A 22,354-nucleotide genomic window follows, 5' to 3' on the forward strand; every position below is an offset into this window, starting at 1 on the left:
CTATTATCACGTTTCCTAAGTAAGGATCGCCATAAATATACGCATTTCTATGTATATACATACATATATATATATATATATATATATATATATATATATATTTATATATATATATATATATATATATATATGTATATATATATATATATATATATATATATATATATATATATATATATATATATATATATATATACAAACAACACAGTTTATTAGGGCTGCATTCAGTAGGTTTGGCCGGGATGTTATAGAAACACTCTTTTGACTTTTGGTCGAGCTTTCGGAATTCTTTTATATCTTCTTCAAGACACTGTAATTAGAAGAAAGTGTAAGTATTTACAACATATCCCAAATTGTCATTACAACTTACTAGTCTTTGAGATTATATGTATAAAGCTACGACACTCAACATTAAAAACACACATATAAAATATAACATGTAAAATAATGGACAAAATACATTTTAAAATTTAGTTGGAAAGTTAAAATTTTGTTAGTGACATCTTTTAATGGTGTGTTTTGACTGATCCATACAGAACAGAAAAAAAAACAAAAATAGTGTGATTAAAAGGTAATTAGGAGTTCTTGCTTTAATATTAATGGAAGTAGTATATTAAACCTGTCTTGATAGTATGTAACATGTTTTGTATGCAGGTGGATTATGCATGTTATGGTGTGTATATGTAAAAGTAAATCTTTATTTTATTTTTGATGTTTTGTCAGTAAGTAACAATAAATATTGCTCAATTTATCTATGTTTGACTTTTTATTTATACAAGACGTATTAGATTTTATGAAACACATTTCCAAGAAAACACGTTTTGAATGGTTTTTTTCCTTTGGCAAAATACAGGAATCTTCGAAATTAAATTCATGTTTTAAAGTTAATGCATGTTCTGTGAGCACAGATGCGTTTATCTTTTTGGTTTTTATGTCGCTGCGATGTGATATTATTCTATTGTGAAAATTACGAGATGATTCTCCGATATACACGTTTTTACAATTGGCACACGGTATAGAATAAACAACATTCCATGACTCCTGTATTGTGAAAGGATCCTTTGTCTTTGTGTACAACTTCGATACCGTTTTCACATTTTTAGTTGCAATTTTTAAGCCACTAACATTTTTGAAAATGTTCAATAGCTTAGGTGTGAGAACTGGAATATAGGGCAGGCAACCATACGTTATTTTAGATTGTGGTAGCTCTGATGTGTTCTGTGTCAATGTCTGTGTCAGTTGTCGGACCTCATTCACCTCATTATTATGAAAATTTTGGTTGTCAGAAAATTGCAAAGGAAAAGGAGAACCAAAAATGAGTTTTTTCAAAAGCCCTGTAGGATAGGAGTTCTCTTGTAGTATAGATCTCAACTTTTTTAGTCCCTTGTCCCTGAACTCGATGTGTGATAAGTTGATAACCCTAGTTTTAAGGGCCAAAACCAAATTTGTTTTCATCTTAGATGGATGTTGAGAATAAAAGTTTATGAAACGGTTACTAAAACAAGATTTACGATACCACTCCGTCCTTAGCATGCCATCACTGCCACGATGCATAAGCATGTCTAAAAACGGAATCATATTATCAGCTTCTCTCTCAACCGTAAACTTTAAGTGTTCACACTGGGCGTTAAAAGTGTTTAGAACATCAGTTACTTTGTTTTCAGGGACCGATAAGATCAAATCATCTACATATCGTTTGATAAAAGGTATGTGAAAAGGTATCTTTTCCTTATATGTTCTTATAAGTTCATCCAATACAAAGTTACATAGTATGGGGGATATTTTGCTGCCCATTGGAGTGCGAAAAATTTGTTTAAAAAAAATTACCATTAAACAAAAAGATGTTAGAGTCAAAAATAAATGTTAAAATTTTTATGAAATCATCTAAACTGATCTTGGTATGCAGAGAGATGCTGTTCCAGTTATTTTTGATGCTGTTGAGAATAGCATCTAGTGGTAGGTTTGTAAATAGTGACACAACATCTAAACTAATTAGTATATAATTATTCGGAACTTTAACATTATTAATGAAGTTACTAAATGTGAAAGTGAAAGAATCTCTAATATAGAATTCATTGGATTCGTTGTAGAAAATTGTGAGGATATCTGTAAGGTGTTTAGCAAGTTTACAATTAGGAGCATCAATGGAAGAGACAATAGGCCTCATTAAAAGAGTGGGTTTGTGAACTTTAGGAAGTGTATAAAACCTGGGTGCAACTGCATTGTAAATTTTTAAAGATTTTGCAACTTCTGTTGTTATGGATTTGGAAGAAGCTAAATCCGAAACCAGCTTGTTCGCCTTTTGTTGGAGGGTGCACACTAGACTGTTCTTAAGTTTGATGTAACTTTTTGTGTCATTTAGTAAACTATTGCTTTTTTCAATGTAATCATTCTTATACATTGCCACTGTTACATTTCCCTTGTCACTTCTAACAATGTAAATTTCTGGATGTGATTTTAAAAATTGTTTGCACTCATTGTATATTGTGTTCAAAAAGTGTCATTCTTTACTTGTTTTGTGTAGAAAGTTAGTGATAACATTAGTGCTTTGAGATCTCAAGATGTCCTTCTCTTGGGTTTCTAGACCAGAAATAAGAAACTCAATATCTGAGAGAAGAGAAGACATTTTAAAATCTCTAGCACTAGGGAATAGGCAAAATTTTGGACCCAAAGACAAAAGTTTTTTGACATTATAAGGAAAAGTGATGTAAGTTAGATTTTTGAACCATTTTTCTTGGAATGTTATTTTTGAAAATTGATCTACTTTTATTTTGTTAAATTTTTTGATATTGTTATTTCTAATTTGGAAAAAAACTTTATTATATTTGATTTTTTGTCTTCTATAGAATTCTTGTAGCAAAGGAGCAGGTAAATGCTGCTCTAATATATTTTTTAATTGATGTACTGCTACTACAGCACAACAACTCAATTTATTAAGTTGTGATAGGTTATAACAAATACTATATATCATTACCACACAAGAGTGATTTCTCCGAGGGAATGTCGAAAATATTGGTAGAATATGATAATAATGTTGGACATAAAGTGTAAAAAACATCCAAGAAATATTTTTCAAAATTTAATTTTCTTGTGGCATGTTTAAGTTAAATATTATTTTGTGAGATAAAACCCTAGCTGATTGTACAGAATTACAACCACAAAGGCTTTGTATTCTGGAACCACTACAGTATCTATAGCATAACAAAAATAAAACGCTTAATGCTAGTCTGAATTTGAATCAGTTAGGGAACCATGTTGGAGTTTTATTACCCAGGATTCCCACATGAAGATCATTTGGCTGATAGTTGTGCCCCTATTGCGCATCAGAGTGCTATAAGGGGGAAATGGATGGTCTGGAGCATTGGAGAGCGGTGGAGTGGTTCCTGTTTATACACGAATTTATACACCTCTCTCCAGTGAATTTTATTATTACACTCGAACGTAATTTACGTAAACAAGTCTATCAGACTGGCTTCAATTAAATTGCTTGCTTGTTTGCCACTACAGTACATAAGTATTATGGTTCTAAACGTAAACATCTAAAGGTAGTTGGAGAATCGACAATTTGAACTGTAACATGTTTTAGAGGACCAGCGGCTACTCTGCATGAATCTTCATTTTCAGTATCGTGTAAAACAGCTTTTTCTGTTGAGTTATCTTCAGTATGGCTATTATGGGTTACATTAGTTACATTAGTAGAAGCACAGGGATATCGAGGAAACTGTACTGTTTTGCACTGAATAGTGAATTTTCAAAATACAAACACTAGAATCTTACATATTGTTCTAAAGTTTACTATTAAGTTTTTTAGTAAGTATTAATTATTTTTTAATTTTTAAAATGTAGGGCGAGACTTATTAAAGATAATATGTTTAAAAATAAACTTATTTTAAACTTAAATTGCGGCCTTCTTCTTAGTCTTGTAGTGCCGACTCCACTAATGAAGGTTGGTTATATCAATTGCAAATTCATCTCTATCTGCTGCTTTTTTAAAAGCGTCTGCGTGTTCAACCCGGTCCAGTCGCGAATGTTTTTCAGCCAGAATATTTATTGTCTACCGGGACCAATTTTTGCCTTCGATTTTACGCTTCACAATCTGCTGCAACAACTTGTAGTTTTCATTTCTAAGTTTGTGCCCCAACTATGCTGACTTTCTCCTTTTAATGGTAGTCAAAGTTCTCTCTCTCTCTCTCTCTCTCTTCCCATTCTGTGCAAAACCATTTTGTTCGAAATGTGATCGGTCCATGGTATTTTCAAATTGTGGCCTACTTACATGAAAACAGCTTCAGACCATTACATATAAAATAATATTTAAACACAATTTTATACACCGTTACGTTTGTTGCAGTTTCGCAACTGTGTATAAACATTTATTAAATATTAAGACTTTTTGTGTTAGTTTTGATTCTCCCCGTATATCAAGATTCCATGAACAAGGGTGCATCTGTGTTAAAAACTACTAATTTACAAGACGAGCCATCTGCAAAATAACAGAGATGTGTATTTGATATAAGCGACGCATCTACAAAATCAGAGTCGAGTTTTATCTCTCAAACCACACACATTATGTATGGGCGTTTGGGTTAAGAGTACCTGGGACTCGGAATCGGTCCTGTGACCAACAAAGACGCTAGTGTGGAATGTGCATTATTAATTTTGTGTGGTTTCTGTGCGTCGCTGAAGACGATTTTGCGATAGCAGTGGTGCTATCATTTCATGGGGTAAAGTACACCTTATACTATTTGTTGCCAAAATTACATTGCTGCATATATCAAGTACGTTTAGTTGGTATATAGATGTCATATTTGCTTGGAACTTTTTATCAGTTGTGCCGCGATCGCGATTGAACTTTATTGAGAACATTTTATTACCTTTACGTAGATTTGTATATTTTTTATATTGTAATAATTTCATTATTTTGTTTTGTATGTATATCACAGCTTTTACGTTATGAGTTTATTAATTGCATTAATTTTATTATTAATTTAATGTGTATTTTATTACCGAGTATACTTTTGAATTACCGAGTATATTTTTGAGTTTATTAATATTTGTACTACGTTATTATATATTTCATTCAATTGTTTTGGATTGCATTTTGTGTGTCTTTATTAACAAGGCTGATTCATTTTACCACCGATTATTTATGTGTATCGATGTTTTTATTTTACCAGTTCTGAGATTTTAGTCTTTTGAGTGATTGTCGCCTGTACACTTTATGTAAATGTACTTATGTAAATTTATTTTTGGCTACAAATAAATATTGATTGTAACATATTTGTTACGTCGCAATAATTTGTGGCTCTTTATAGTTTTATTATATTTTAACGTATGTATATTTGTCTTTGCCTTTAATTTATTTCAAATAGAGTTTATATAGTCCTTTGGCTTTTATTTTTCTATTAATTTACATACTCAATCCGAAAGGAGGAAACCAGCGAGTTCTGGATTGAACAGAATATCTTCTCTCTCTTTCTGATGACCCATCTGTTATATTGAGGTCATCGTATGTGCAGAACGCAACAACGCTTGCTTCCCTTGACACATTTTACATTATTTTTAGCTGTTATTCTAATTTGAATTAGTATTGTGAAGCTTTCGTGGTAAAGTAAAAGGTGTATGCTATACTGCTGTAGATGGTATTCTAAATCTCTCTGTTTTTTTAACTTATATAAATTCTACTTTAAATTTTTTTACTATTAAGTAATTAACTTATTGACAAAAGTGTCTTAAATCTTAATCTTAATCATCCTAGTGCTGATGCAGACTCCCACCACAATTTAATTTTTGCCATAAATTAAGAAAACAATCGAAAAAAAGTAAAATTAAGACTAGATTTGTCAAAGCTTGGTGCTAAAAAATGTTAACAACAAATAAATAAAGCAATTGTACCAGCATGCACAGAATAAAAAGATATTAATAGTGCCTGGAACGAAATGAAGGTGGCAGTACTTAACGCTGGCGAAACGTTTGTGGGTAGAAAAAAACCAAGTGCCAAAATAAAAGGGATAACACTAGATATTATAAAGCTTATAGAAGAAAAACTAAAATACAGAAATACAAATAAACAAAAATACAAGCAAATGAAGAAACTAGTAGAAACGCAAATCAAGGAAGGTGAAGACCACTGGATAGGTGAAAATTGGAAAAAAATAAATATATTAATATGAAACACAACACACATAACCTAGATAAGAAACTAAAAGAAATTACGGGTAATATACGGAAGAGAAATACCACAAGTTGTAAGAAACTTCAATGGAGATCTCCAATTTTCAGAAGAAAACAAAACAACAAATTTGGGAGAAATACATCAAGAACATATTTACAGATAATAGGAAAGAAATAAATGAAACACAACCAACTGACGAAAATTTACAAATTCTAATATAAGAGGTGAAACAGGCAAATAAAAACTCAAAAAATGGTAAAGCGTCAGGTGCTGATGAAATTCCAGTAGAAAAAATCTATCTTGTATAATATGTATACTATTATAAATCGGATGTTATCAAAACATAAATAAATGTACGTTGCACGTTATTATTATTTATTATTAAATAATATTTATTTCGATATATAAACTGAATAGACAGTAATGTTGGGTTGGTGTATTCTGTGGTATAACATATTATACCACTTTGTAACGATAAGACTACCAAAGAGAATTGAAATACTATTGTAAAAATAATATCTCAATCAACCATGGGAGCTTATCGTCTATACCTTGCCTAGCTCAGTATCTCAAGGGTGAGTTCGTCTTGTCTTAAACTAGGGATTGAACCTGAGTTCTCAGCTGATAGCAAATAAGACAAATTTTAACCAATCATATTTATTTAAATCAATAAAAAAAAACAATAATTAACCCTGCCAAAGCTTAACAGTTATAAGTGTTACTTATTGCTTCGATGGGCGGCTTGTGTGTTCTAGCTGTTGGATCCTCCAATTAGAAGTTGTGGCTTCTGGAGAGCTGCAGTCACACGTGGCTGTATGTCCGGACCAATTATTGAACTCCAAATATGCCAATAAAACCAATAGACCAAATAAATTGTCCAGTAAACCAATAAGTTTTATATCTCCAATAAAGTTTTGATGTGTCCAACAAACCCAATAAAATATCCAGTTAAAGTTTTGATATCTCCAATAAACTAAAAGGATAAGAAACAACATGCATTAGAAACACATCAAAAAGAAAGGTTTAACTTCCTTGCCATCTTACAAAATTACACTTAAACAAATAGCATATGGCAAGGATAAAATGAAATATGAATGTTACTACTTAGTTAAATTCTGTTAAAGAGTCCTAATGCATATATCAAAAGAAAATGTGCTTTCGAAAGAAAATAAGGTTACAAATATTGGAAATGTGGTCAGGATTATAGAATAAATATCACAATGAAAGTACTTACCCCAAGAGAAGTTGTAGACCATAAAAATGAGTCTTATAATAATTTTTGCCTTCTTTTATAAATTTCAAAAAGAGGCAAAAAATAATCCCACTACAGAAAAGTTGTTTTGACAGAAAGTGGGAGACTGAATGAAGTTAGCACAGATGTCATAGAATGTTGGTATAGATATCATGAAACTAGCTTGTCAGTCAACACAGAACAGAATAGTCTGCCGAACAAAAGTGAGAGGGCAAATATTTATTCTATGGGACAGAAAGAGAGAAAATAAAGACAGAGGAAGAAGAGAAAAACAGGGGCGCCAACTATTTTTATAAACAAAAAAATAGTAAAAATTAAACTGAAGATATAGAAATTAATAAATTAATAAAGAAATTAAAATGAAATAATTATTAAAATATAAATTAATAGAGATGTGACGTTTATAACGTTACAACTTACCACTACAAATTCCAAACTACCACCGATAACGCTGTTTAGTTTTAGTATACATATTATACAAAATATTTACCTTACCCAAAAAAATAATCCTAAATCTTACGATGAATACCGATTAATTCGCCTTATGAGTTATACTTTAAAAATACTACTCAAAGTTATTCAACAGCGTATATATAAAAAATATAAAGAACAATTAGAAAACACACATATTGGATTTAGAGGTGGAATGGAAACAAGAGAGGCATTGTGCGCAATAACGGTACTATTACAAAAATACAGGAAATATAATAAAAACGTATTCATTTAAATATTCAAAAACCTAGATTTTCAAAAAGCCTTTGACAGACTTCAGCATGGTGAGCTCATACATACCTTATAACATATACACCTAGATCCCAAGAATATTTTAATCCCAAGAATTTAATCAAAAATATATTCTTCTTCTTCTAGTTCCATGACCGTTATCGATCGTTGGATATCATGTTGGCTACCATTTTCGCTATCGTGACTTTATTGGCAGCAGCTCTAAATAACGATGTAGTGGATTTTCCATACCATTGCCTTAGATTTTTCAGCCATGATGTTCTTCTTCTACCAGGACCACGATTACCTTGGATCTTTCCCTGAATGATCAGATGTAAAAGATCATATTTTTCAGGGTGTCTCATAATGTGACCTAAGTATTCCAGCTGGCGTTTCTTTATTATATTGACCAGTTGTGTTGTTTGGTTCAGCCGTCTAAGGACCTCCTCATTTCTAACTCTATCGACCCAGCTTATTTTCAGTAGTCGTCTGTATACCCACATCTCAAAGGCTGTCAAGCGTTTAAGGATAGCCTCAGTTAGAGTCCACGCTTCCACTCCATACAGCAGGACAGAAAAGATGTAACAAGATGTCATTCGAACTCTAAGGTCAATGCTAAGATCGTGACTGCAAAGTACGTTTCTCATTTTTACAAAGGCAGCTCGGGCTTGTTCTATTCGGCTTTTAATTTCTGCGGTTGGATCCCAGCTCTCATTGATATTACTGCCGAGATACACGAGTTTCTCTACTCTGTCCAGTATGGCATCTCCGACTTTTATACCGTCATCCTGTATATAATTTTGTTTGCTAACTATCATATATTTAGTTTTCTTTACGTTGAGTTTTAATCCATACTGATTACAAGTCTGTTTTATTTTGTTCATTAGATTTTGAAGGTCTTCACCGCAATTAGCATGCACTAAGGTATCGTCGGCATATCTAATATTGTTGACGGTTACTCCATTCACAATAATACCTTCGGTTGTTTCCATTAAGGCTTCCTTAAATATTTCCTCCGAATATAAGTGAAAAAGTAAACGCGACAATATACAGCCTTGTCTCACTCCTCTTTTTATATTTATTTCATCCGACAGTTCTTGTTCAAACTTTATTCTTGCCACTTGATGCCAGTATAGATTTGTAATTATTCGTAGATCTTTATCAAAAATATATACTACAATCAAACAGCGGTCGTGAGAGTAAAAGATAGTGAGACAAACCAAGTAGAAATTAAAAGAGGAGTCAGACAGGGATGTGGGCTGTCGCCACAATTATTTATTGTGTACTCTCACCTAATATTTCAGGAGCTACTATGGGAAAGAACTGAAAGTGAAAAGCATTATTAATAACATGAGATTTGCAGACGATACCGCAATGGTGGCAGAAAATATAGAAGATTTACAAATTCTTACAGAAATCATTAACAGAAAAAGCAAAAAGATGGGACTAACAATGAATATAGATATAACCAAATACATGGTGATCTTAAAAAGCACTGTTGACAACATACATCTGACATTGGACGGTAAACCGTTTGAGAGGGTCGACAAGTGTAAATACCTCGGAGCAATGATAAACTCACATTTAGATCGAGAATAGCAGATAAACGTCAGAATTGAAATAGCTCGAAAAGAATTTAAAAAATATGTGAGTTTATCATTGTTATGTATGGTCGCAACTGCTATATGGAGTAGAAGCTTGGACTCTGAAAGCCCAATCTGTAAAAAGATTAGAGGCATTCGAAATGTGGCTATATAGACGTATTCTAAAAATTTATTGGACAGCAAAAATCTCAAACAAAGAAGTATTAATACAAATTGGACATGGTAGAAAGATTATGAACATCATTAAAATAAGAAAAGGATCGTATATGGGTCACATGCAAGGAAGAAAAGTCTTGGAAAGAAATCTTGACTAAGTAATATCTGAGATTGGACTAACCTCAGTGTTGAACAGATATTTTACGTTGCAAAAGATAGGGAAGCGTTTGGAGAAGTAATCGCCAACCTACGTTAGAAGAGATCATAGTAAGAAGAATTTTTTTAAGGTATATTGTATTTTTCTGTACAAAAAGTTTTAACTAGACAAAAACGTTAGGAAGATGATTTTATTTTCTTTTGCTTATTAAAGAACTATTATATGGATATTAGTATTAAGCTAGTTACGATGGGAAGTATATTACATGATGTGAAATTCAGTAAAATAAATAATGCCTTAAAGTATATTATAAACGTGTAATTTTATAGATTTTTTTTCTGATTCTGGCTGAAGATATTCATTAAATTTAATAAAAAAAAAGTTTTTTTTCCAAATGTGTTTTAATGTGTTTTACATTAAAAATACATTAAAAACTTCTAACGATTTTGATTTTATCCTTCAATATGAAACTAATATCGCGTCAAGATGGTGTCTTTGGCATAAATCGGGTAGTAAACATTTACGACTTTTCTACTCAGTGGTGTACGGCCTAGTTTGAAAAGTTATTTTTCAACTAAAGTAGCGATACATTTTATATCTTTAAAAATAGTACTTACTCCCAAAATACGAACAAAGTATTAAGATTTCATGAAAACAGAGCGGACAATGTATATTACTCGGATTTTTTATTTTTGGATTGTAATAACAAATATGTTACGTAAATCTAAGAACACATTTAACAGGTGTTATGCATTAACAGGTGTCATAGAAATATCTATTACGTTATTTCAAATAGTATTCCCAGTACTCTCTGGATTTATATCGTAGCACAAACAATGCCGCAGTAACAGCTACCATTTCCTCTTCTTCATCTAACCAATCCATGTCTTCTTGTAGGTGCTCCATTATATTATAAGTACTATTTGGCTAGTTTAAAAACATGAAAATATCAGTATAACCAATGTTTTACAACACAAATATATGCATGGCATATCTGATGTATTCTGACGTGTCGTGTTGACGCCTATATGACGATAAATAATATATATATATATATATATATATATATATATATATATATATATATATATATATATATATATATATATATATAATAACAAGATCGTAGAAGTTTATGGAAAATTTAATGTTGATCTTAAAGGTATATAGGAAAAAAGCCAAAACAACGCATTGCTAAACTTTATTACGATAATAAAAAAATAAACGATTGACTGGACTAAATAAAAATAAGATGTCAAAACAAAATTGAGACAAATAAAATTATCCGTTTTTCTATAATAATCATGATCATCTTGAGTAGACGCTTCTGTTGAGCCTATCGACAGCAACGAATTTAGTTGATCACTCACACACACACACACATGTCCTCACATCCTCGTTCGCATCCTGATCCCAACGGCGACGATCAATGTAGGGATGGATTTCTTAGCGAGAAAGATGTCGATAAATTCAATTGGGGGTGTCTCTGACATCCCTTATAACTCGAAATGCTTGTAACACAAACTATAATAGCTCTTGAAGTATTCATCCGCCCATTAAATAAAGATAAGATGTTGCCTATATTGTACAAGTTTGGTGTTTAGTCTGGGAAAACTCTCGCGATGAAGTTATTATTTAATAGTTTTTTTTTAAATATTATTTTAAAACTATTATTTATAATATAAAGAAAGAAGTTTCAGAAGTAAATAATTATTTTTTTTAATAAGTATATATAATAACTTTTAATATGTATAGGTATAACTTCCGTAATAACTTCCCGCTATTCTTAGAAAGAGCCAATCGCAATTATTCTCCTATGTACTCAAAAAACTATAATGATCTAAATTAATTTACGTGATGACTGTGATTTTTTGCTTGTACTACAAGAAATAATTGTATCCTGCTGAGAGAAGACTTCATAACTTATAATCTAAATGATATGTCGTCATGATTGTCTTAAACTTAATAAATGTTATAATTTTCCGCAAATAATAATTGGGTTAGAGTTATATGTTTTGGTGATTTTGGGTATTTTGTTTATTTCTTCCTTAAACAAATATATTAGATATATGTAGGTAAAGCAATTATCGCTATTTTTTAGGATTTTAAAAAGGTTAGGATTGTTCTCTGTCTTTGGTTTATTTCTAGATTACATTTTTTTCTATGATGTAGTAGAGGCACTTGACAATAACATAGTAACTTTTGAATGGGAAAATAACCCAATACCGATGGAGAATATTGCCTCCACAAAAAATTAAGTGTTACTCGTGCCTTTGCCTAGTGATATACCCTTAAACTATTTTATACTTTTACTAACTGATTAATTTTTACAACAAGTTTATGACAAAACCGATGAATGTGTAGTATGTACCTTTTTATAGAGGAGATGGCAACAGGAATCTACAATAAATAACTGAGAATATTTACCACCCAAAGAGTTACGTAAATTTATAGCATTAATGTTACATGTTGGTCATATTCAAATACTAACATGGGAGATTATTGGAAAAGAACGACCTGCAATTCGAAATCGAACTTTTTTCTATTTACAAGTAATAATTTCGTATTGGCTCCATACTAAAGTCACTAGTCACTGCTCTATGCATTCTCAAATCAAAGGCAAACTAATCTACGGTTGACCCGAGGATTCTTAGCAAACTGTAGTATGCAAAACCTGTCATCCTTGGTAGAATAAATTACTTGTAAGAAAGTCTTATTCCTTTTTCTCTTTACTTTAATTTTTTTTATAATTATGTTTATTTACAATCTACATCATTACAGAGTATTAAGTAAATGTGTAACAGGTTTTGGACGTGAAGAAAAGACATCAAATGATGTCTCTCACCTTGTTCTAACTTGGTGTAGTTTTAAAGTAGGTCTCAAGGCCAGGTTCTATCTAGTCTTCTTGTGGCTAAACCATTGTTAAATAATTCTCTTACTAGCTTATTTTCATGGTGAATGGTACGTTCATTTTGTGACTCCGTGGTTTGATGAATTTCTTCTCTGATAAAGAGAATCTTTGAGCCATAGTGAAGTGTTTGATTGCTTACGTATTACCGTATTATTGTACCGTGGTGCATCCGCTATCGATCTTAGCACTTTAGACGGGAATCTTTAAATAATATTCAGCGACGTTGGCTTTGCACAGCATGTTGTGACGGTTGGTAAATGTTATTTGAGTTGATTTTGTTTTATTTACTTTATTCTTCATTTCGTATAGCAATCATTAAGTATGTTAAGATTATGTTGCAGGATTTGTGAGGCTTATATGGGATCTTCATTTATAGCTAGTATTGCTACGTCGTCAGCTTTTCGGTTTACCCGGTCATCACTTCACTTTACGTGGCTTTACGACGCGTCAGTAGATTATTGGCTTCGATTGTTAATGCATGTCTCTCGGTCTGGCATAGCTGAAAGGTATTCCAAGACGTAATTTATCGGCTTGGTTTTTGATTTCAACATTGTGATGTTCTGTAATACCTGCCTAAAATCGTGGTATTACAAGTGTTGTTTGTAGGAGTTTTACACTTTTTGTATTACGAAAATGAGTGGAGAAGACGAGGCTGGGCCATCGCGAAGCAAACGCGAGTACTCTCAGTGGCGTGCAAGGAACACAAAACCGTTAACTCAAGAAGAACTTGAATATGCAGTGAATACAAGTGATTATGAACTTTTCTTATCAAGTGAATCAGAATATGAACCATCTGAAGGTTTAGTATCTGATAGTGACGACGATGAAGAAGTCGAGCAGGCACAGCAGCCACCAGATAACAACTTACAAGGTACTAACCTTGCCCAAATAACTGTACCCACTTTAGGTCCAAATACCGGTTGGGCAAGCAATTCTCAAAGTCCAAATGAAATGAAAACTTTCGATTTCACAAAAAAGCAGGAATTGTTAGTAGCAAAACCGGGAAACAACCCAATTGATTTCTTCTTTTTACTGTTGGACGAGAATTTTATGAATTTTATTATTCAAGAAACGAATTAAAATGCTGTTAACGTCTTATGTGAAAATTCGTTGGAAAAAGCTCGCATTACCGCATGGAAAGATTTAACCGTTGACGAATTTAAAACATTCATTGGACTTCTATTTGCTATGGGAATGGTCCCATTATCGCGATTACAAGATTATTGGAAAACTACCGATAGACTGTTGAACTTTCCTTTCTTTCGAGACCAAATGAGTAGAAATCGCTTCCTCTTGATTTTGAGGTGTTTACATTTCTACTCCAAAAATGAAGATACGAATAAACCTAACAGAGATGTTCTGAAGCGGATCAGATATGTCATTGATTATTTCAATAATAAAATTAAAAACATTTATTGTCCCGGGAAACAGCTTTCCCTAGACGAAAGCATGGTATTATGGAGAGGACGCTTAGGATTCCGCCAATACAAAAAAAACAAGTGGCACAAGTATGGGATCAAGCTATATTTATGTTGACAGAGCCGAATGGGACTGTTCTGCGGTTCCATGTATACACAGGGGCGAATGATGCTGAACTCAGTGGTACCGGACATGCATCAAAGGTAGTTTTGGAACTTACGGAGGATATATTGGATAACGGTCATGCTCTGTACAACGATAACTTCTACAATAGCTTTTCCTTGGCAAAACAACTTCTTGATAGAAAAACATATTGTACAGGTACCTTTAGGTCCAACCTAAAATAAAATCCACCAGAATTGTCAAAAAAGAAAATCAACGTGGGAGAAAATGTGTTCGCATTCAGACAAGGTGTGCATATAGGCAAATGGAAGGACAAACGGGAAGTCATGTACATCACTACACAATATGACAATGAACTTCAAATAACTACCAACAGAAGAGGAGTTGAAAAACAAAAACCGTTGTCAATAATTGAATACAACAAAAATATGGCAGGCATTGACCACCAAGATCAGCTTCTTGCGTATTATCCTTGTGAAAGAAAGACCATTAGGTGGTACAAAAAGTTATTTATACACGTCGTACAGCTGTTCGCGCAAAATGCTTTGAAGTTATACAATATCAATTATGGAAATCAAAAAATGACATTGTATGATTTTCGGATTTCTATCATCAATGCTCTTCTTCCCAATAAATCAAGAGTTGTAATTGCTCCCAGGCCTCCTAGACGTGCAGGACCAAAACATTCTATTATGAAGATAACTGAATTCACTCACAACAAAGGGAACACACTTAGGGTAAAACGAAAGCAGTGTCGTCAGTGCACTAAAGATGGAAAAGGCAGAAAATAAACTATATTCCAGTGCAATGAATGTATTGACAAACCGGGTTTATGCCCTCAGTGTTTTGATAAATATCATGATTCTTTGTAGTTTATAAAAATTTCATTATTAGTTCCATGTTTATTGATACTTTTGGATTTCTTTTCTTCTGTTTTCGTGTTTTTCGTTGTAAGTAAAATGATTTTATTTTTTGATGTTTAGTGTTTATTTTAATATAAAAATTAAATATTAAAACTAAAATATTGTTTTTAATAAAAACGTTTACGCTAGTGTATTTAAGTGACTACTCCGATCGGAGTCGGCTGGCCACATTCGCCGACATTACACCAAAACTGGCCGTCAGTGCCACTGACTCCGATCGGAGTAGTTTTGTTTTTTTTTTATTATAGTATTGTTTCATACTCCCGAAATATAAATAACCCTAAAAAAAGTGTCTACTTCGTAATTAAGTACGTAATTAAGTACGGAAAACTTGTTGGCTCCTCGCGATGGCGCACTAATCACAAACAGAAGTGAAAGTGATAAACAAATCAAGGAAATACCCATCTGTGAAATAATAAACAAACTCTAAAATAGTTTATTTTCGACCTCGGTGACGCTAACATGAATTGAATGAATTCGGTATTTTAATACGTACGAAAAGGAAATAAAATACACTAAAAATATTCTTCGTTGCTCTTGCAAATAAGACGGGATTTCAATATATACTGAGAAATTTTAGAAATGCTACAGGGTTTCTGAAATAAGCGGAATATCAATTTTATTCAGGTTTAAGAAAGTAATTATTTCCTGCTTATAGTTTTGCAGGCCAGTAGTGTTCCATGTGGCAACTCTAAGTATGTTTAAGAATTTTTTTCGTTAATGACTTTGCATATGTTCTTTGACGGTTTTGTAAAGTTGTGTTTCGCTGATTTGTTTCAGTACGTACATGTGGGCTGTTGAATGTTGTTCTTTGAGGCTGTTGATTTCCTCTTTTCTGCATATGCCTCTTTTCTACTAGTTCCCTATAGACTACACATCCCTTATAGTTAACAGGAAGATCTTGTTTGCATAGTGCACACTAAGCTAGAGTGCTTCTAGCTTTTTTACAATCTTTTGTATCATGTCCTCCACATTTGACGCAATAATGCGGCTTAGTGCGATATGTTTTACTATGGCCGTATGCTTGACATCGTATGCATTGGATGACTGAGTTTTTCTTATTTGGTGCCTCGACGGCTATTGTGGTGTAACATAATAATTCTAGGTTGAATATGTCTTTGTTGTTAGTGTTGGGTTCAAGGTCTATGAAAAATAAAGATAAGGGTTCCTTTGTTTGTCTGTGTCGAATGTTAGTTTTGTTGTGAACTTTATGGCCGGCTTTTTCTAGTTCCTTTGTTATATCTGTTGTGGATATAGGGTGATGAATATGTCTTATTACCACTCTTTAGGCATGTTCTTCTTTTATTTGGTAAGTGTGGTGAACGATTTCTCCTTCTCGTAAATGTCTTATCAGTTTACGGTATGTATCTATTGTATATGTTGTAATATTGACAGTGTCGTTTGGCAGAGTTCTGGTATAGATGGTTTCTTCCTCCACAATTTGTGCAAAGTTATCGACCATATTTTTAAAGTTTTTTGTGTTTCGTTTTGTTTAGAGCTCTCGGCGTTTGATAATGCACTGTAACGATTTTGTATTTTTGTTGGTGGTGAGCTTGGAGAATTAAGATCGTTATTTTGTTTTGAAAATTTACGTTTTCAACTACTTGCCATGAGTTTTTATTTTAGGTTTCTTGATCGTCGTCTTCGCTAGACTCTATATTTTTTGAATGTGTAATTGCAAGTTTTAGCTTTATGTTTGAAGTCTGCCCTACAGTAGATGGGTTGCTTTGGTTGTACTAAATTGATTGGGGTTGTAGTGGAAATTGTTGTGGTTATGGTGGAAGAGCGAATTGATTTTGTGGAATATTATTTTACTGTGTCCTTTAACCCAGAGTAAAGTAACTGTTTTCTTTTGTGAATTTTAGTTCATCTAATAATTTTTCGATATCAAGAACAATGAAGTTTTGAAAACTATCTCATGGATGGCTACGAATAGCTTATCATACTGTCTGGGAATGTGATACTAATACGATGTTCTCACAATATTTATTTTAGTAACACACCAAGTTAGAGCTTTGTGTATGTCAGCAGCCTCAGCTGTAAAAATAGAATAATATTTAGGAATTTGGTATTTCTCAACATACTTGTTGTTGGAAACAATAAATGCGAAACCAGCACCTTTATTAGTTTTTGATCCATCTGTAAAAATTATTGTTAAATCTTTCCCTTATTTGCTTAGTATGGATTTAAATATAGTTGTATAGTTGTAATGTATAAGATTGGTATGAATTCGTGTCAATAAAAGATTCTGCAAGAGCAGGAGAATTTTCTATTCTCCAGTAAGAGTTTGTTAAATGTTCTATTAAAAGTAAACTTATTAAACGATTTGTATGTTATTAAACGTTTGTTGGCTAACGTTTGTCTACGTATGTGTAAAGGTGGTTTTTGGGCTTCTACTAGAACTGGTTGGTTTGATGAAGACGTCACAGCTCCTAGACAAACTTTTATTGATTTAAATTGTATTCTGGCAAGGGTTAAAAGATTTGTTTTTCATTTTGAATAAAAAAAAATTAAAAACATAATCCAGAATGGATCGTGTGTAGGTTCTATAAAACATTAAAGAGATGTGTTGGTCTGCATCTTTTTTTGTAAACGAAACGCATAAGATTATTTCCACGCTTGGACTTTTGTTTTACATACTTTAGATGGCTGGACCAAAAGAATTTTTGTCTAGGATCATGTCCAGATACTTAAACTTTTCTGCTAAAGGGAAAACATAATTACCTATCTGGCATTTGCCTATGAATTTTTGTCTACGGCTAATAAAACATAATCGAAGATTTTTCTTGTAATATACTAAAACCCATTTTTTTATTCACTCGTCTATGTTCCTAAAGTTAAGTTTTGTATTCAACATACAATCTTTTTTTTTCCTTATATGACGCATCAACCACGCAGGGTTATTAGCGTGTATGGATTGTGATATAGAGTTAGAACTTAACAATAAAATATTAACTATAGCAATACATAAATAGAAATATACCTAGATCTATACACAGTAAAATATTAGATTTTTGATATCAGCTTGTAGTCTTTGAGAAAGGCGAAAATATTTTTAGTATTACTGTCTTTTCCAAGAGCACTTTTTAATGTTGCCGGTATGTTACACATTTTGCGTTGCACATCGTACTTGGGGTACTGCAATAAACAATGTTTTACGGTTAAGACACTTTTACACATGTCACACACAGGTTTATCAGTACGTTTTAGTAGGTAGTCGTGTGTTAACCGAGTATGGCCAATCCGGAGGCGAGTGAAGGTTACTTGTTGTCTTCTATTGTTAAATTTTGAGAATTTTTTATGATTCTTATCAACTTCGTACAGCTTGATTGGGAAGTTCTTTCATGTATCCTGCCATATTGAATTAATCCTTTCTGTAAAGGATGCTTTGAGATCGGTGTCAAAAACTTTCGTATTCTCTTCTGCGTTTGGGTTAGTAGGCACATTTTTTGCTATTTTATCTACAACCTCGTTTTCTTCGATTCCAGTATGTGACGGTACCCATATAAAATTAACTTTAATGTTCATATTTCTGCATGTTTTAGTTCCTTTTTAATGAGAAGGAGTAGTGGATGATTACAGTAGACTTGGTTTAATGCCATTATTGAGCTGAGAAAATCTGTAATAATGATATTTTTTTTTTTATTTTTGTTAACTATCAGAACTATTGCTTTTAGTATCGCATACAGTTCAGCTGAGAACGTTGTTGTATATAAAGGTAATTTTTAAGCTTCTGTATAATCTGATGAGTAGATTGCTGCCCCAGTTTTGTCTTCTTTTTTGGAGGCATCGGTGTAAACTTTGAAACAGCTACCATATTTGCTTAATATTTTTAGAATTTCTTGATTAATTTGACTTGCTGGCGTTTCTGATTTGTTTAGGCGCAATAAGCTGGTGTCAGTAGAGGGAAGTCGAATTATCCAAGGAGGAGGGGTTTGAATTAAGAAGATATCGTAGGTGTCTGGAAAATGGATACCCATTGTTAACAAGTAGGTATGTAGGCGGTAATAGAAAGGGTGATCAGTTCGATTTGAAGTTTGGAAACAACTTTTGAAGTGGTCAGCGAATACGTTGTGTATAACAGGATTATCTTGATTAGACGATACTGCTGCGGCATAAGAAAGACTTAGATATTGTCTTCTAAATGCGAGTGGAATCTCCCCAGTTTCCCAGTATAGAGTTTGTATTGGACTTGTGTAGTGTGCACCTAAGGAAATTCGGAGGCCTGTATTTTGAATAACATCTATTGTTTTTATGTACGATTTTTTGCTATATACTAAAGCCTTGTAGATATGTAGTAATGTAGAAGAGTAAGCGCCCCATTTTTTGTTTGTGAGTGATCGTAACAAATTTATTCCAGGCTGACATGTCTTTTTTAAATATTTTAAATGTTTCTTCCAAGTTAGTTTTTGGTCAAAGATCATACAAAGAAATCTAATTTCGTCTACATTTTTAAGCTGTTCTCCATTTAAATATAAGTTATTAGGTTGTATGTTACTGCATTGGTTTTGAGGGTATTGAACTGAAGACCACTTGTGAATCATACAATATTTATAGGATTTATTGCTGGTATATAAATATATATCGTCTTCATATTGAAATATTTTGCATTTGTCATTCATAAAACCATGCAGATCTGCAGTATAAACAATAAAAAAAGGGGCATTAAATAATAATTAAGCAATAAACATTACATATTAATTAAGCGTTACGGGAGACCGTTATATAATATTCTCGGTGTAATAAATTTCTACGGTCCCGTAAGTATATTTTTCTGTTCACATAAAAATTTACAGATAATCTTTTATCAATATCACCTGCCACCATCTTTGAATATAATATATCCAAATGAACTAGGTCATAATGCACCCTTTAAATCTACAAACAAACACAATATAAATTCGTTATTTGAGAAACAGAGTTGAATATCCGTAACTAAATGCATGAGAGCATCAATGGTACATCGGCTTCTACGAAATCCATACTGTGAGTAGGGAAAAACTGATCTACGTGCAATAGGATTTTCTAATCTAAATTTTATTAGACTTTTAAAGGATTTTGTCACACAAGATAATAAAGAGATGGGTCTATAAGATGATGGAAGTTCTGGGTTAAACTTGAATTTAACTAAAGGGCATCTAAGAATACTTTATATAATATAAGAAGTATCGCAACATTCTTTTTTTCAACCAACAGATATTAAAGATTTTTAAGAGAACGTATTTTATTTTTGCCTTTTGTAAGTGCACAATCTAGTTCGGAAGAAAAAGGTTTTGACATGGAATCTTTATTAGTATTAAAACAAAAAATTTATATATTCCTACCAACAGCCTAACCAGGGACAGATGAAGATGCAATCTAGTATCTGTTTAATAAGATCTTCTGAAAGTTGAGTTTTTTAAACTGATAATTATTTGAAATTGATCTTATGGTTGAAAAAGGAGTGCTTTAGTTCAGATAATTTAAGAAACTTTACAACTCGTTTTTTCTTTATTTTAAATTATCATCTGGTTTGGGTTGCTACATTTTTATAGTTTATATAATTATTATGGTTATTATGCATTAGATACACTTTCAAGGTTTTTGATCATTTTTTTTATTATATATATTTTTTTTTTATTTTATATGTACATTCCTCGTCCCACCAATAAGACCTTGGAGTTAAAGGAGTAAAAGGTTTTTTATGGGCATGGATTTTTAAGCAACTAGAGAGACTGAAAGAGTCTGAAAGAGTAGGTTGGTCTTCTCATCGTTAGAAAAATTATCAGTTGATAAAAATATAGATAACTGTTTATCTAAATATGTTTGAAATAGCTTCCAGTCGACGCGGTAATCGCCGACTGGAAGCAAGTCGGCGGATTGGACAAGTAATTTTGTTGATGTCTTGATTAGAAATGGAGAAGGGTTAATTTTAAGTTCTATTTTAATAGAAAAATTATATGGTCCCAATGTGTCAGGATATACTGACCAGTTTATACGAATTCTTAATGTAGCTGAGGTAATAGTCAAATCAACGGCAGAATGATTCCCACTTGGGGCGATTCTAGTAGGTGTTCCGTCATTTGAAGAAACTAATCGCAAAAATCTATGCTTTTAACTAATATCCTACCATTACGGTCATCCGCGATCGGACCCTCCATGTAATGGTGACCAGTAAAATCACCACAAAAAATTGTTTTATTATAATTAAATTGTTCAAATAAATATATCCAATCAGCCTTTTTAAATATGATGTCAGATGGTTTATATATAGACACAAACGATATATTAATTTTATTAGGTAAGACTGCACATACTTCTATTCCGGTATTAAAATTATAGTTATTGTTAATCTGTATTGTTATCTATAAATTGTTAATATATATTATGTTTAATTTAAAAATGCCTATACCGCCATAACCACTTTCGTGGCATTTTGGATCAAAATTATACCCTTATAATTTAAAATCCATTTGGCTTTTCAACCAAGTTTCGGATAATATAATAATATCTACATGAAAATTATAATTTACGAGATTATCCCTATTACTTATTAACGATTTACAATTCCATTGGGAAGATTGAGTAGGTTCACTGTGCATTTGAAAATTAATGATACAAGTAAAGGCTTTCATTGTCACTCGTCCCTACATATCATATTGTCTGTGTTAGTACTTGTTTCTTCTAAATTATTAAAAATAACTTATTTTCTAAATTTTATATGGGTTGAGATTGATTATTGGTATATGTTAGATGATTAATATGAGAAGTGACAAGTAATATAAGATTCTCTTTATAGTCAATAAATTCGTCCCTGTAATGATTGAATATTATAGAATTAGATTTAGGTGTGGGTGTTTTGCTAGAAGTTGCGACAGAGGTATGGGGTAAAACAAGTAGTGAAGTTGCTTTACGTTTATTAGTTGTGTTTGTGT

At 32.2% G+C, this 22,354-nt stretch overlaps 1 protein-coding gene and 1 long non-coding RNA gene across 2 annotated transcripts in view; both read right to left on the bottom strand.

Moving 5' to 3' along the window:
• The window catches only part of Scgdelta (sarcoglycan delta), a 295,638-nt gene that overhangs the window by 151,668 nt on the left and 121,616 nt on the right, over positions 1-22,354 (bottom strand). The window lies entirely within an intron of this gene.
• On the bottom strand, positions 6,814-7,831 carry LOC140442782 (uncharacterized). Its single transcript, XR_011951142.1, has 2 exons — positions 7,407-7,831; positions 6,814-7,145 (listed from the first exon to the last, which is right to left on the bottom strand). It is a non-coding gene; the product is annotated as an uncharacterized lncRNA (long non-coding RNA).

The sequence above is a fragment of the Diabrotica undecimpunctata genome, chromosome 6, assembly GCF_040954645.1.
Source record: "Diabrotica undecimpunctata isolate CICGRU chromosome 6, icDiaUnde3, whole genome shotgun sequence".
Lineage (NCBI taxonomy): Eukaryota > Metazoa > Arthropoda > Insecta > Coleoptera > Chrysomelidae > Diabrotica > Diabrotica undecimpunctata.